Source organism: Nicotiana tabacum, chromosome 16 (genome assembly GCF_000715075.1).
Source record: "Nicotiana tabacum cultivar K326 chromosome 16, ASM71507v2, whole genome shotgun sequence".
Taxonomy (NCBI): Eukaryota; Viridiplantae; Streptophyta; class Magnoliopsida; order Solanales; family Solanaceae; genus Nicotiana; species Nicotiana tabacum.
The window spans coordinates 56,189,778-56,206,002 of NC_134095.1; the positions used below are offsets into that span (position 1 = coordinate 56,189,778).

General features: G+C 34.2%; 1 long non-coding RNA gene across 1 annotated transcript; it reads left to right on the forward strand.

Moving 5' to 3' along the window:
* Positions 1 to 2,832: 2,832 nt before the first annotated feature.
* On the forward strand, positions 2,833 to 6,647 carry LOC107820347 (uncharacterized). The gene is made up of 3 exons (XR_001655909.2): positions 2,833 to 2,970; positions 3,068 to 3,129; positions 6,163 to 6,647. It is a non-coding gene; the product is annotated as an uncharacterized LOC107820347 (long non-coding RNA).
* The last annotated feature ends 9,578 nt before the right edge of the window (positions 6,648 to 16,225 follow it).

Sequence of the window (16,225 nt, forward strand, 5' to 3'; positions counted from 1 at the left end):
TATTACCCGATCTTTTCTCAATAAGTTCTTTCTTTATTTAAATTGTATAACATAACTATAATACCTACATATTACCGATCTTTTCTCTTTTCATGATATTACGGGTAACTAATATATACAACTCCACATTATCTAGGGAAAAATGCTATTTTTAGAGGTTCTTAGTTATATGTTTCTCTCCGGTGCCAACCAAAGAATTTTCATTCGTCATATCTTTTTACTTTATAGGCAGCTGGCCTTTGTAGCATCGATAATATTTTACTTCTAAACTTTTGAATCCCAAAACATTAAAATTTAAAATAGTTCATCAATTTGTTAACAATATTGAGAAGGACAATAAGATATCTATAACAATATACAATTCAACATAAATTTTCAAGTAAAACTATTATCTATCTGTAATATATTAAAAGCACGAATGTCCTTAGCGAAATGTCATTTGCCTATTTTGACCTATAAAAATAGATTTCACACAAGACAAAATTGTCATTTTTTTTAAATTTTTAGGGCTTTAAAATCAACTAAGTTTTGTTTAATAAACTCTTCTTTATTTAAACTATGTAAGAAGTCATAATGTTTAAAACTCTAAAATCGATCCAAAATGTACCACTTCAATTCGAATAAATACATAAAAAAGAGCACTAACATTATGCAATTTACCTTACATATATAAATCATATTGAATAATGGAATAGTCATTAAGTAATAATTAATGCTTGTATGATCAAATAAGGAAGCAAATATAAATATGATAGCAATATATATCATATAGTAGTTCAAAAATAAAGAAACACTGGCATAATAATAAGAATAATGAACATAATCCAAAGGAATCAAATTAACAATAAAATTCTGACTATTTAACACAGCTAAATATGAAATAGAATATTCACATTTATATGTTTGTTTTCCTATTTATAATTCAAGAACCCTAAGACACAGGCATCGATTTTTTATTCTTTAAATAGACTCTTAGTTGATAAAATAACTATTACAGTTAAATATTAAAAAAAATTGAATCATAAGAAAAAATTATTTCCTTTAATAGTAATAATAAATAATTAAATCTTTAAAATACCATATTAGAAAAAGAATCTAATTCTATTAATTTCAGTATTAAGACTCAAATTTGGTAAAAGTATTCTAAACATTAGTTTTTATTAATCATATATTTTTTTATTACAAAATTTTAGCTTAACATTAGTTATTTTTGTACTTTATATTGTCATTTATCAATTGTTTTCATGAGTCATAGGACCAACCTCTTCTTTCCCAAATCTCTAAAAGATAAAAAGATTTTTTCAATTTATGTTTTTGAAATCTATAAAAAAAAATAAGAATAAAATATAGCTAACCATGTTTGTGTCCTCTCGAATAAACTTGAGAATAGTTTTCTGAAAATGTTTTCAAAGAAATTCTAAAATCTCTAAGTTATTTGTTTTTGCTGAATCTAAAAAGGGAGCATAATAGCTTGTGAAATTGAATATATTGGATGATGACTGAGAACTTTTATGGGCTATAATTTCTTTTATTTATTGAGTTAGCTATATAATATAGACTTTCATCAATTTCAGGAATTTATACTTTTTTATAACATAAACACATTTTTAATATAATTTTTATACAATATTTTTTTAGGAAAAATTCTCATTGACATAGGATGCACGCGCAACGCGCGTACTCTAAAAACTAGTACTATATTAAAAGCACAAAGGCTCTTAGCGAAATGTCGTTCGCTTTTTTTACCCTTTTAAAGTAAAGCATACACTGGATAAAATAGTAATTAATTATTTTTTTAATATTTAAAAATAGACATTTAATTAATTCCCTAACATTTAGGAGTTTGTTATTATAAATTTTTTCCTTATTTGAATTGTATTAAATATTCTACTTTAAAATCATTAATGTTTTACCTTATATTAAAGAAGGATGAAGTACGTTTAGCTTTGGATAATATGGTAGTGGTCGACTTTTTTAAAACTTGTATATGTTCTGATATTTGTGAAAATCTTCTATATTAAAATATCGAAAAATATACAGGAGACTATTCCACTAACAATTGTATTCTATGTAACTATGTTATATTAGTTTTCAAAGATTTAAATTAGCAATTACAATTATTTGGAATATTGAGCAAAAACCAATAACAAATTACAAAATTATCAATTATTCCAACAATATAATTTATGATATCTTTTAACTTCTCTAGATAGTATTAAATTTAGTTGATCTAAAGAGGATTTTAATTGTAGACTTTATTTATGGTACAAAGTGATTCTTAAATTTTTGAGATTTACAAAGAATATCATTTTCTTTTTTTTTTTTTTTGGAATATGTCATGCATGGATGATTTTTCACCTTATCGGTTTCTTACTATTTGACAAATATTTCTTCTCGAATTAAAATATAATTGCAAATAAATGCTTAAAAATTGGTCTAAGCTAGCTAATTAGTATTATTTAAATACTAATCTCACTTGAATAATGATACTGCCAAACTAAATACACACTTGCGGTTCTAACTTCAGTCATTTTCATTACTAGAAAAACATCAATTTGTGACCGAATTTTCTGACCGAAAATGAAGTAGTCGCTAATGGGACTGCTTTTGCGACAGCAGTGGTCGGAAAAAATTGAATTTTTATTACTTATTTTTAAAAAGAAAAATCGACTATTATTCCGATAAAGGCAGTGGAAAAACAGCGCGCCAATTTCCCGCCTTCACTTTTGCGACCGATTCAGTCGGACATTGAAAAGTTAAAATATCAGGTTACCCACTAAGCGACTGTGTCGGTCGCAAAACTAAAATACAAAATGATAAAAAGAATATTAAGTGAGTTTGCGACTAAGATGGTCAGTAATATTAATTTAATATTTCACAACAAACCCCTATTTCCCCAATTTCATTTATCTCTCTCTCTGCTCGACCGCCTCTCTCTCTGCTCGACCGTTCTTCAATCTCTCGTCCCAGGTAAATCACTAATCACTCACTAAGTTTTTATTTCCCTTTTTATATCTCAAATCCGTCAGTTGAATTCGGGGGTTTCTCAAATCCATTTTTCCATCAGTTGCAAATTTGGAGGTTTCTCTTTTGAGGTCGCAGAACCCAATTTCTTTGCTGAAATTCGAGGTATGTTTGATCAAATCCCTCATGCTTCATTTATTTGTGGTTTTTCTTGTTTTGTTCCGTATTTTTGAGTTGTTAAGTTGTTGTGTATTTCTCCGTACTGTATTTCTGTTTCACTTATATTTCAGTATCTTCTATTTGCTTTGATTTTCTATCTTCCAAATAAGAGAAGCTTTTTATAATATTCAGTATGTAAGAAGAGAAAAGTTTCAGTTGATTGAATAAATTATCGTCTAAATTGGTGTAAACTATTCTCTAAATTGTTATCTCCTAAATCCTGCTCATAATATGATATTTGGCAAGTCTCACTTTATTAATTTTTGAAGTTCAATTATATATCAGAGTTTTTCTTAAATACTCATTCGTATTCCTGAAAACTGCTAATGTCCTGCTCATAATATGATATTTGGCAAGTCTCACTTTATTAATTTTTGAAGTTCAATTATATATTAGAGTTTTTCTCAAATACTCATTCGTATTCCTGAAAACTGCTAATGTTAAAATCCCCCACATAATGTACTTCATGCTTTAGATATTGAGTCCTGAACATACAGAATTTAGTTATATTGGTTGATTAAATTAATTGTTATTTCCTTTTTAGATCCTTTAAGTTGCAAGTAAAATTTAAAGATGTTGGTCAAATTTCAATTTATCAGGAAAGTTTATAGGTCTTATTTCATTTAAAATGAGTGTTGTGAGATGATATGGGGTACTGAGGATAGAGAGTAAATGCAACGAGATCGGAGTATATAGTGACCTAATAACCATAACATACAGTACTCACTACTAGAAAAATATTAATTTCTCACCGAAAATATTATTATCAGAAAAAAGAAGTAGTGTATTTGCCCAGCTGCATCTGTGAGATCATATGCGCAAACTTATAGGTTAACATATGAGTTGTGGGTAGATGTTTTCTTTTTTTGATTGGTAAAAGTACAATTTTATTGTTTAAGCAGCACTAAGATTGTGCTGAATATTTAAGTACCTAGTTACATTTTTATTTTTTTCTATAAATTTTTCATCTTTCTCTGATTGTGTTTTCCAGATAAGTTCCATGGAAAGTATTGTAAGTAGCTAGTTACGAAATGGAATCTCTTAGAAAATGTGGTTTGCAATTAGAATGTATTTGTAATTATAATGTATTTGTATAGATGGCTTGTGTTAAACAATCATAATACTAATTAATATGTTTTGTTTTACATATCTTGGATTTATTTTGTGTAGATGGAGCTTGCACATCGTAGATGGATGTATAATCGAACTTATCCTAATCGTAGTGGGTTGAGGGAGGAATTTATAGAAGGGGTTGCCGAATTTATGGCTAAAACAAAAATACTTCATGAATTTCTCAGTGAAGGGGTGATTGGGTGCCCTTATATGAAATGCAAATGCGGAAAGTTATTACAACCAGATGTTGTTAAAGTTCATCTTTATAAAAAAGGGTTTATGAAAAATTATTACGTGTAGACTATTCATGGAGAGGATGTTGCTAGTGTTGGTAACGTCGATTGTCAAAAATTTTTGATAGTGAGGGTAGTCCATTAGCAAAGAATAATGCTGAAAATTCTTGATTCAGTGAAATGGTTAGGGATGCTTTTGTGATGCATCCGGGGGCTCAGTCTGAACCAAATGATGATGCTAGGCGCTTCTATGAACAGTTAGAGGAAGCAAGTCGTCCATTGTATAAAGGCTCAATGCATTCTAAGTTGTCTGTCGCAGTTAGATTATTAAGTATTAAATCAGATTCAAGTATTTCTCAAGCAGGCATGGACTCTATCATTGGCCTTATGAATGAACTTAATCCGAATAAAATTGACCTACCCAAAGATTTCTACACAGCAAAGAAATTGGTTTCTAAGTTAGGACTTTCATCAGAGAGGATTGACCTTGTGAGAAAGGTTGCATGTTATTCTATAAGGATGATGTAGCCTTAGAAAATTGCAAATTTAATAACCAACCTCGTTACAAGAAAGCCATAAAAAAAGAAGAAGGTTCCAATTAAGGCGATGCATTACTTACCCCTTATACCTACGTTAAAGAGGTTGTATGCATCAATGAGCTTTGCTCCTCATATGAGATGGCACTATGAAAATAGAAGGCCACCTGGTATTTTGTGTCATCCGTCAGATGGAGAAGCATGGAAACATTAACCTTCCTTTTGTTTCATAGAAATGCACTGACTGAAAATTTGCACAGAATAAGTGCATTTTTCATGAGGTTGGACTTTTTTATAAACAAATCATTCAAATATAAGGGAATACAAAAATTGGTTATACATTAAGTCACCAAGGACTTATGCAGCTATAACAAATTTTGCTCTATCAAGTAATATATCTAGATACACATCCCCGAAAATTCGTAGATGTTAAAATAGTTTTGTTGTAAAACATGTGATTATTTATGTCTAGATACACATCCCCAAAAATTCGTAGATGTTAACATGGTTTTGTTGTAAGCATTTTCCTTGAGGAAATAAAATAATCTTCTATCACTCTAATTTCCAACTTCCAAGTGCTTCTTAGTACATATCCAGTCCACACCTTGATTAGTACATATCCAGTCTATATTGGCTTGTAATTGTGCATCTGTTGCCTCTGGTTTTGGCATGCAGAATTTCTTCATGTAGACTCACATATCCATGTACTTTTATAATGGATGTTGGCTCTCAGAAGTAGCAGTAGTTTGAGAAAAAGATCCTGTAGTGCTTCCCTAAGAAATGATTCTTGACATTAATGAATGAGAAGTGGATTGGAGGAATTCAAAAAAAATAAAGAAAGATCATGGCATTAATTGGGGAAGAAAGAAATAGTAAAGGAAAAAGAAGGAAGCATGAGCTAGAAAAAATGGAAAAAGTAATGTTTGTTGCTTAAGTATAAGTTTTTTCTTTCTTCTTAAATTTTACTTTCATCATACTTGCATCATTTCCTTCCTTGTTTATGTGTGTTTGTATTTTTATAGATACATGCTTCATCGGAAAACTATGAAACGTACATTTTAATTTCTTCAAGAATCGGTTTGACTCCATAATTTCAGGAAGCCTATCAGCAATGTTTTGAGGAATGACATCAAAGTCAACCCGATTCCGAGGATGGTAGCTCAACCCAAGTGTCACTCAATAATGTAACTTCAATATGGACGCAGGTGGTTGGTGGCGCAAAGAAAGGTAGAACTTATGGTCTTGGATCACAATATTCTGTAGGTCGTTCTACGACATTGTTGTCTAGTGATGCGAGTTATTCGCAAGATCACGAAGAGGTGGAAGCATTACGAAAAGAAGTTGAAGTGTTGAAGGAGGAACGGAAAAAAGATCACGCAAATTTTAACAAATTACAGTCTAGTGGAGAAATTTATGAACGGACGTCCATTTGGTCCTTCGAATGGCGAGGATGGCGGGGATAATGAGTTTTAGTTTGTTATGGTTATTGATGTTTGAGACATTATTATTTGTTGTAGTTGGATGTTTAGACTTGGTAATATTTACACTTGACTATGATTCTAATATTTTAGACTAGATTGAATGGTGCCACAATGTTTAACTCTTTTTGGATGTTTTAGTTACAAATATTTATGTTTTGCATTTTATGAATTTGATTAGTTGCAATGGTGGATTGATTGGTTGTCATGGTAGATTAATTGGTTGTTGTATATTTGAATTGGTAGGTGGTATTGCTTTAAAAGTGCTGGAATTTGGCATAAAATTCCCAGTTTTCCGACTTATTTCCGACCATAGTAGTCGCAAAATGCATCAAAATATTCCAGATTCAGGAACATTTGCGACTACTGTAGTCGGAAATACAAATAAATAAATAGTTTTAAATTAGATTTGCGACCACAGTAGTCGGAAGGATAAATAAATAAATAATTAAAAATTAGATTTGCGACCACCATAGTGGAAAAACTCAAACAAAACTAAATATTATTATAATTATATATACCGTTTGCGACTGAAGTAGTGGAAAAGTTAATATAAAATTAAAATTTAATTTAACATGTTTGCGACCGCGTCAGTCAAAAACTTTAGCATATTTATTAGTCCTTTTTCTATTTTGCCTTAGCGACCGCTGCAGTCGCAAATTACGGACGGATTCGGTCGCAAACTATTTCAGACTAGCTATTTTGCGACTACGACTTTTTGGTCTGAATGTAGTCGGAAATTAGCATTTTCTGACTGTTTTTACAGTCGCAAAATAGCCATTTTCTAGTAGTGTTTTTGGAATGCATTTAAGTTAAATTATTTGACCGGTGATTGAGTATTTTTGTGGAGAAGTTTTATTTTTTATTAATTATATATGACCAATATTTATTATTGTCAAGAACTTATATTTTTATTTTATGACTCAAAAATAAATTGAGTTAAGTACATGCGCAAAGCGCATACACTAAGACTAGTACTATATTAAAAGCACGAAGGCCCTTAGCAAAATGTTGTTCGCTTTTTTTACCCTTTTAAAATAAGTTTCACGTTGGACATATATGTAATTTAAGTTTGCTTTCCTAATATTTAGCACTTTAAAATCAAGTAAAAATTTAATTATTACCTAATATTTAGGAGTTCGAAATCAACTAAATAAGAATAAAATATATTAAGAAAAAAAGAAGAGAATATAAAAAGTAAAAGGTAAGTTTCTTTTCAACCATGGACAAAATTTATTGTATTAAGGTCTTTAACGTAGATATTATTTGGGGAAATAGGAGTAATATTAATATTTTCTTTTCCTTGTATATCTGACGAATTTCAATGGAAATATGTTTCACATTCATGCTTCTTAGTGGGGAACTTACAATTCTAATGAGATGTACTATTAAAAGCAAGAGATTTTTTACCTAACTAAATATATATTTTAATTACTAAATGTAGTTTTTAAATATTACACGAATAATATATTGTTCGAGTAGGAAAAAAAAAGTTTAGAATAATTTGTATCTTCTACACGATCACAAAAGCATGAAATCTCAACAAATAATCAAGTCTTTGAATTAATAAATTAGTAAAAAAATTAATCCATTTTTTCCCAAAATCATTAGGTAAGTAAAATTATTTATCAAGTTGATAAAACTTTTAATATACACAAATTTATTCACAAAAAGAGCATCAGCCATGAAAGAAAGATAGAGCAAAAATTTATTATAATATAGTATTAAAAGTTAAATTGCTAAAATGCTACGTTTGAAGCATTACGGATGTAACATAAGACAAAAGCTATTCAAAAGAAGCTATCATTATTATTTTTCTTTAAATGATTTGCTTTCTATAATTTTTAGTGTAGTACTACATTATTTTTTATAATTCAATATTGGTTATTTAAAATTTTATATTGTTATTTATCAATATTTTTCTAGGAGCAATACTTCTACTTCATCACTCAGCAAATTTCTAAATGATCAAAAGATTCAAAATTTTAATTTATTTGGTTATCTTTACATAATTATGGTAAAATTATTTTTTTATGTGTTATTTGTTTATAGTATTTGGTAATAAAGATAACAATAATTTTTAGAAGATATTTCACTCCTCATAAATTATAATAAGGTATATAAAAACTTATGTGGAGTAGGATTTCTTTGTTTTATTGAGCTAGCTTAATGTGATTAACATGCATTAATTTTAGGAACTTATATTTTTTAATATTTAACTCAAACACATTATTTAATAATATTTACGTAATTTTTTAAAATTATATATTTATTGATATAGGTACACGTGCAAAGCGCGTACCCTAAGACTAGTTAAGTAAATAGTGCTCGTAATTCCGAAACCTAAATGCCAACTTTTTGGACTCAAAATACCTTTCTACCATTAAAGTATAGCACGGTATAATAACGCGTTATATATAATGCGGTATAATACCGCATTATATATAACGCAATATTATACCGCGCTATACATGTTAAATAAAGAGCCCTTCTTCTTCCCCACAATAGAAACCCACGCCCCATTTTTAAAATACGATACAACGCCCCCCCCCCCCCCCTCTTTTTCTCCAAAAAATTTGAGTGGACCCCACCCATCACACAAAAAGATACGATTGTAGGTCCCGCATCCAACCCAAGCCTTCTATTGTTGTGGTTTCCTCGTTTCGGGATCAAATTTTCAATTTTTCGACTTTTCTAAAAACATAAATCGAAGTATTCCGATTTAGTTTATGTCGAAACTCGTATAATAATGCATATTAATTGTCTTGAATGTGTTTCCATATTATTTTGTGTTTCTTTTGCGATTAAATTAGTATGTTATTTTTATCCGGATTAAGATATTAGTATTTTAAAAAAATAGTTAAATGTTGAGAAATAAGTTTTCTTGTTAATAAAAATGTTCATAAATTTCTTTTACTGTTTTATATGTAATTTCGTGAATGTTATGTTATTAAAATATGTTTGTTGTTTTTATTTAGTTTAGGTTATTTATTTGCTTAAAGACTAGTGCCCTTATAGCGTAATAAAATATAGAGCCTTTTAGCGTAGAAAATATAGAGCATTTTAGCGTAGTAAAATGTAGAGCCTTTTAGCGTAGAATCTCTGAATTTTAAATATCTACTATATTGATAGATCAAACACAAACTCGGTCTAATTACAATTTACAAAAATTAATTATTTAATTTATAAAACAAACACGCAGAGTTATGAAAAATATTGAAATTGACATACATAAGAATTCAGGATAGCTTGGTGCTACTGGGCCTCAACTATCGAGCCTGGAACCCATAGGTATATACTTTGTCCAATTAAAAATTAATTATTTAATTTTCAAAACAAACACATAGAATTATAAAAATATTGAATTTGACACACATAAGAATTAAGGAAAGCTTGGTGCCACTGGGCCTCAAATATCGAGCCTGGAACCCATAGATATATACGCTGTCCAATGAAAAATTAATTATTTAATTTATAAAACACACAAAATTATGAAAAATATTGAAATTGACACACATAAGAATTCATGATAGCTTGGTGCTACTGGGACTCAAATATCGAGCCTGGAACCCATAGATATATACTCTGTCCAATTAAATAATTAAATATTAATTATTTACAAAACAAATTAATATTGTTTAATTTACAGTAGACGACATGGACGTGCCGCATGTGCATCCTGGACCTCTCTCGGATGAGCTATTAGTATTACAAGGGCGGTCATAGGTCCGCCTACGTATGGGAGGGAGAGCTACTGGACCAGACTCTCCATGCCAGGAGAGTGAACGACTTGTGGGACTTTATGAGGGGCAGAGATTTCCATCCCCGTGTAGTCCAGCGCCTGTGGGATACAGGCTTCTATAAGATTTTTCAAATTGGGCGGTTGCAGCTCGACTAGTCTCCGATCATGGCCTTGATAGAGCGGTGGTGACCAAAGACTCACAATTTCACCTGCCCATTGGCGAGGCCACCATCACGCTACAGGATATTGAGGTTTTATATGGGCTGCCTTCTAATGGACTGGCCGTTGCACTGCCTCAGTATATGAGATCTATGTCGCGTGCTCAGTATTTTGACTTGCTGCAGCAGTTCACTGGTTTCAGGCCACAGGATGAGACTGCAGCTTCAGGGGTCAGTCGCATGACTTTGACAGCTATTAGACAACATTTGGAGATATTGCACCACGACATCACCGGTGAGACAGATGATCTACATATTCACCGGTACATGAGGTTGGTGTTGCTCCTTCTTTTTGGGGGTGTCTTGTTCCCGAATACTTCGGGATATCTAGTGAGTTTGCGATTTCTGCATCATCTTCAGCAGCTAGATGATTTACCCCAGTACAACTAGGGTGCTGTTGTTCTCGCTTACCTGTACAGGAATATGTGTCGGGCAAGCATGGGCACCCAGAGCGACATTTGTGGTTTTATGCCGCTTCTACAGGTGACAACATATTCGAATACTCTGTTCATTACTTCCAATTCTATCTAGTTAAAAAAATTCTTAAACTTTACGTTAAACTTGTATGTTAGGTTTGGGCCTGGGAGCAGTTCTTGCCGTTGCATCCACCTCTACCACCATTACCTCCGGATGTAGCACCTCCGTTTCTCCCTCTAGCTACGAGGTGGGTTCTCCGGCGTGGAAATTACCAAGCCATTGATGCTCATCATAATCTCCCCCTTGTCAGAGATGTGTTGGATATGCTGGAGGGCGCACAGGTAAATGTGTACCTAAACTTACTTGTTATAAATTTACTGCGCATACTCACTTTTATGTTATTATTTGATAGTTCATCTAGACGCCATACAATGACGACTTGATAGGTGGCCTGCCCGATTATTACTCGGACGGCTGATTGGTTTGGAGCACTTTTGTCCCGCTGATGTGCCTCGATATTTTGGAGCATCATGTCACTGAGCGGGTACTTCGCCAATTTGGCCATCCGCAAAATATACCGAGGGGGACAACATGGGAGGCTTTACATTATTAGCGGGATGATCGTTCGAGGGCGGACGACGCATTTGTATCATGGCTAGAGGAGCACGTCCATACTTGGGAGGGGCGAGAGGACCTGATTCCGCCCCCACCTTCACAGATCTAGGCGACGACTATTCAGATGTATACGTCCTGGTACTGTCGCGTTACCCGACTTTTTATCGGGAACCCCATTCATCAAGCTGACGGTCGGTACACACCATACGCCGGGAGGCACGAGGCACTGGTATGTTATTTGGTGTTCTTACTTATAACTGTGATATAGCATTTTGTAATTAATATTTTAAATATTGTGCAGGCTATTGGTCATCATTTATTCTACCAGTTAGGACTGCAGATGCACCAGCATGTCGGCGATCCTGTGGTCACTGAATATGGCCGGCAGGTGACAGAGCTAGCTCTCTGGACACTGTAGCGAGCCAGATTGGGCAAGCGATCAGATCACAATCCTAATTATGTGGCGCCAGAGAACCACTAGCAGGGTAGGCCTGTCGCACGCCCTAGGGGACGTGGACGAGGCAGGGTTGTCCCACGAGGTGGGGGTGCCCTACGAGGTAGGGGTGCCCCACAAGGCAGGGGTGCCCCACGGGGTCGTGGGGGCCGGCGAGGAGGTGATCCCCAGCAAGGAGGCATTGAGGCACCTATTGAGGCACCTGATGAGGATCTTGGAGCTAATCATCCGGGTTACATCCCTCAGCAAGACGAGCCTCCCAACAGCTTGCCGTCGTATAGCCTTCAGCTGGAGCTACCAGCATCGCAGGTGACCCCGTCAGATCCATTGTTGATCACGGGCATGAGTTTTACCGCAGATATAGAGCAGTTCTTTTCAAGACCATCTACCGCAGTTGAGGATCGGCCGACCCGAGACATGGATGGTGGGCGCAGGTTGAGTTTTGGCTCATAGTCGTCAGGTGTGGCAGATCTATCACAGCCGCAGGTATGTTTGTATTACTGTTAAATTTTAATTTGTTTTTTTTTTCTCAATAATTTTCCATAAATTAATTTTTTATTTTCTTATTAAGGCTTCATCCCAGCCTGTGACGGATGCCACTTTATGCGATGATAAGGACACCGTGAATGCTTATATTCAGGAGCCCGACGAGACCATGGTAAGAAAATATTTTTGACTTAACAGGTATATTACTAATATACATTTTCATATACTGAGCTTACTTATTGTTTTGTAGGTTTCTAATGGACCGACGACCCCTTCTATCGACCCTGCTAGCCCAACTGACGATATCCTGAAGCACATCCTCATATAAAGAGGCGACATGTTGAGAATGATCCTGATAGTGTATCCGGGCGGGTGGGGGGATACGCCTCAGGCCAACGGCTGCACTGAAGCACAAAGGCTGTGGGACTCATTGATTTTTTTATTTTTTTTGTATTTTATGTACGCTATGTAAATATTATTTTACATAAATAATAACAACAATTTTTTATGCTTACATAATATGCGCATTATGTTGTTATTACCCCGTTTCTTCTTTATTTTAACAGTACAACAAAAAGACAAACATAGAAACTTAACATAACTTAAATTCAGTACAACTAATGAAAACACATGACACGGGAAACATAAAGATACACTACTACGCTCAACATGTACATGTCATTGTTTAGTCATGACCGCCTAGTATTCTCTGCTCCAACCACTTAAATTTGCCTTCCAGCTTATGTTTTTCTTCTTCCACCTTTTTGAGTTTCTTATTCAACTCCGCAACTTCTCGTTTGGATTGTCGCTCTCTTTCCCACTGCTTCAAATACAAACAATGAAGATACTGTAATTTTTCTTTGTTGTATTCCTGCTGACAGGGTTCATCAATCCATACCTCAAAATTACAAACAGGTTCGTCGGGAACTCTATATAAATTGTTCATACACGCCCAGTAGCGGCGTCCAGCTTCACCATCATCCCAACATCATGTATTTTTTTCCGCACTCGCACCTTGACACATAAAGGGTTTCAGACATTTGTTAAAGCATAACGAAAAACCTTGCTTTTATAGAAATATTTGCTATTGGTTATTGTTAAGCGCAGAAAATAACTAGAATGCGCCCGTTATTTATAGGCAAGACAACATACAAAACGTAGTATTATACCACGATATACATATTCAATTCTTCTGAAACGAAACAGCTTTTTTGCAGTCGGTCAGCTTTTCAGACCGACAAGATAACACACAAAATGTAGTATTGTACCGTGCTATACATATTCACTTTTTCTAAAACGAAACAACTTTTTCGCAATCGATCAGCTTTTCAGACCGACAAAAGAACACACAAAACATAAAATTGTACCACGCTATACATATTCATTTTTTCTGAAGCGAAACAGCTTTTTCGCAGTCGATCAGTTTTTCAGACAGACAAGACAACACACAAAATTTAGTATTGTACCCTGCTATACATATTGACTTTTTCTGAAACAAAATAGCTTTTTCGTAGTCGGTCAGCTTTTCAGACCGACAAGACAACACACAAAACGTAGTATTTAACTGCGCTATATATATTGATTTTGTGAAATGAAACAGCTTTGTCTTGTTTTATCCTTTTATTATCTTTTATTTTCATGTATGTTGCTTTAGTTATGGTTGTTGTGCTTTTATCTCTTGGAATATTATGTTATGAAATTTCAATCTTCATATTGGTATTTTTTACTAATACCAATAAGTTGAATGTTGGAACTGTCATATCATCATCCAATTCAAAAGGTCATGTTAAAAAATAAGATGTAACAAGATTGTGGAACATAATTGTATTTGATAGATATTCCAACATAAACAAGTACAGACACTTATTAAAAAAACATTACGAAAACAAAACACTAGGTGTATCCTTGATAGTTGGGTATATTAGACGAACTTGCACCAGGAGCTGGATTACCACCGCCACCCAGACCAACTGAAGGACATTTACGATGGTTGTGTCCTGTTTACGAGCATATGCCACATTTACGCACATAAACGCTATCACCAACATCCATTTGGTTTGGTATACACGTTCTCTTTTGCACTTACACCTTGCGCAAATAGTCCTTGTTACACAACATTTTAAATGGTTCCGGCGGCCAATAATGCTCAGCACCCAATGGCTACAACTGCCCACTATGTGTGTTTACATATGCAACAATACTGTATTGCCTATCAACATAGTTGGTTGCCCCTAAACCAACTTGTTGAAAGAACTTCATAGCATATGCGCACGACATGTGGTAGATGGTCCATTTCCCACACGAACACAACCTGCTGGCTTCATTCACGGTTTGTAGATTATTCCCCCGGTATCCGCAGATAGCGGTGCGAACTTCAAAAATACCCCGATCGTGATCATACTATAAAAATGAATGCCAATGTGCTCGCCTCTTGTATTTCTCAATTCTTTTCATCGTTATTGGCATAAATTGAACACTCATGTCCATCAATTCCGATGCAGCTTTATGCCTTTCAACAAACCTCTCCGCAATTTGTTTGAATGTCATCCGGACCATGGTAGTGACAGGCAATCCACGTGCGGACTTCAATAAGTCATTGAATGACTTCGACACATTTGTAGTCAGGGCTTCCCATCGTCTGCTACCATCAGCATGTAATGTCCACTTGTGAAGCTCATGTCCCATCAGCCAATTATAGGCTCTTTCATCTAACTATCGGATCGCTTCCATGCGCCTCGTGAATTTGCACTGCTGGTGCTCAGTTGCAGCCATTCACATTAAATCATGCAAGGCCTTGTCGGGATATTTCTTTTGAAAATTGGCCTTCAGATGCCTCACACCATAACGGTGGTATGCATAGGGTTCCTTCCATTCATGCAAATACCGTACAGAACTTAAAATACCACCATGCCGATCAGATATTAGACAAATACTTGAATGTTGTTTGACAACGTGTTGCTTCAAGTGGTTTTAAAAAAGCATCCACGTCTCTTCGCTTTCATTGGCACAAATGGCAAAAGCTAGTGGAAATATTTGTCTGTTGGCATCTACTGCAACTGCAATCAAAAGCTAAATATCATACTTTCCATAGATATGAGTACCGTCTATGAAAATTATCGGACGGCAATGCACAAAACCATCAATTGTTGGTTAATGACCAGAACACATAGTTGAAAATATATTCCAGTATTCCCGGACTCCGCTCATGCCTCCATTCAACAACAGTCCCGGGGCTAAAGTGTTTCAATGCGGCCATGTACTTGGGTAGAGATAAAAATGACTTATCCCATTCACCATAAATAATTTTAAATGCATGTTTGCGCCCAAGATATGCCTTTCTTTTGGTTATAGTACACCCATATTCCTGATGGACGGATGTAATACATTCTTTGATCTTGTACCTAATAGATACTTCCAAGTGTAGAATCAAGACAAGAGAAATTAAGTCTACATCCAAGTTGAAGTGATTCTGATTGAATGTGTCCATTTCACATCTGTGAGTGCTAATATATTTACCCACTTTCCACAACCCTGTTTCCTTGTTGATCGCACGCAACATCCAGTTACAACCCATAAACTGTCTACGGCATACAGCCTTGTATACCTCCGGAGTTTACTCCTTTAATGTCATCTCATGGAACTCTCTTACGATATACATTTTATAGCCCTGGTTAAGAGAGCTTTTTCGGGAAAATACATGTCCTTTGCCAGCACCGTTGGTCTAGACTCATCCCACATTGCTGACCGAAA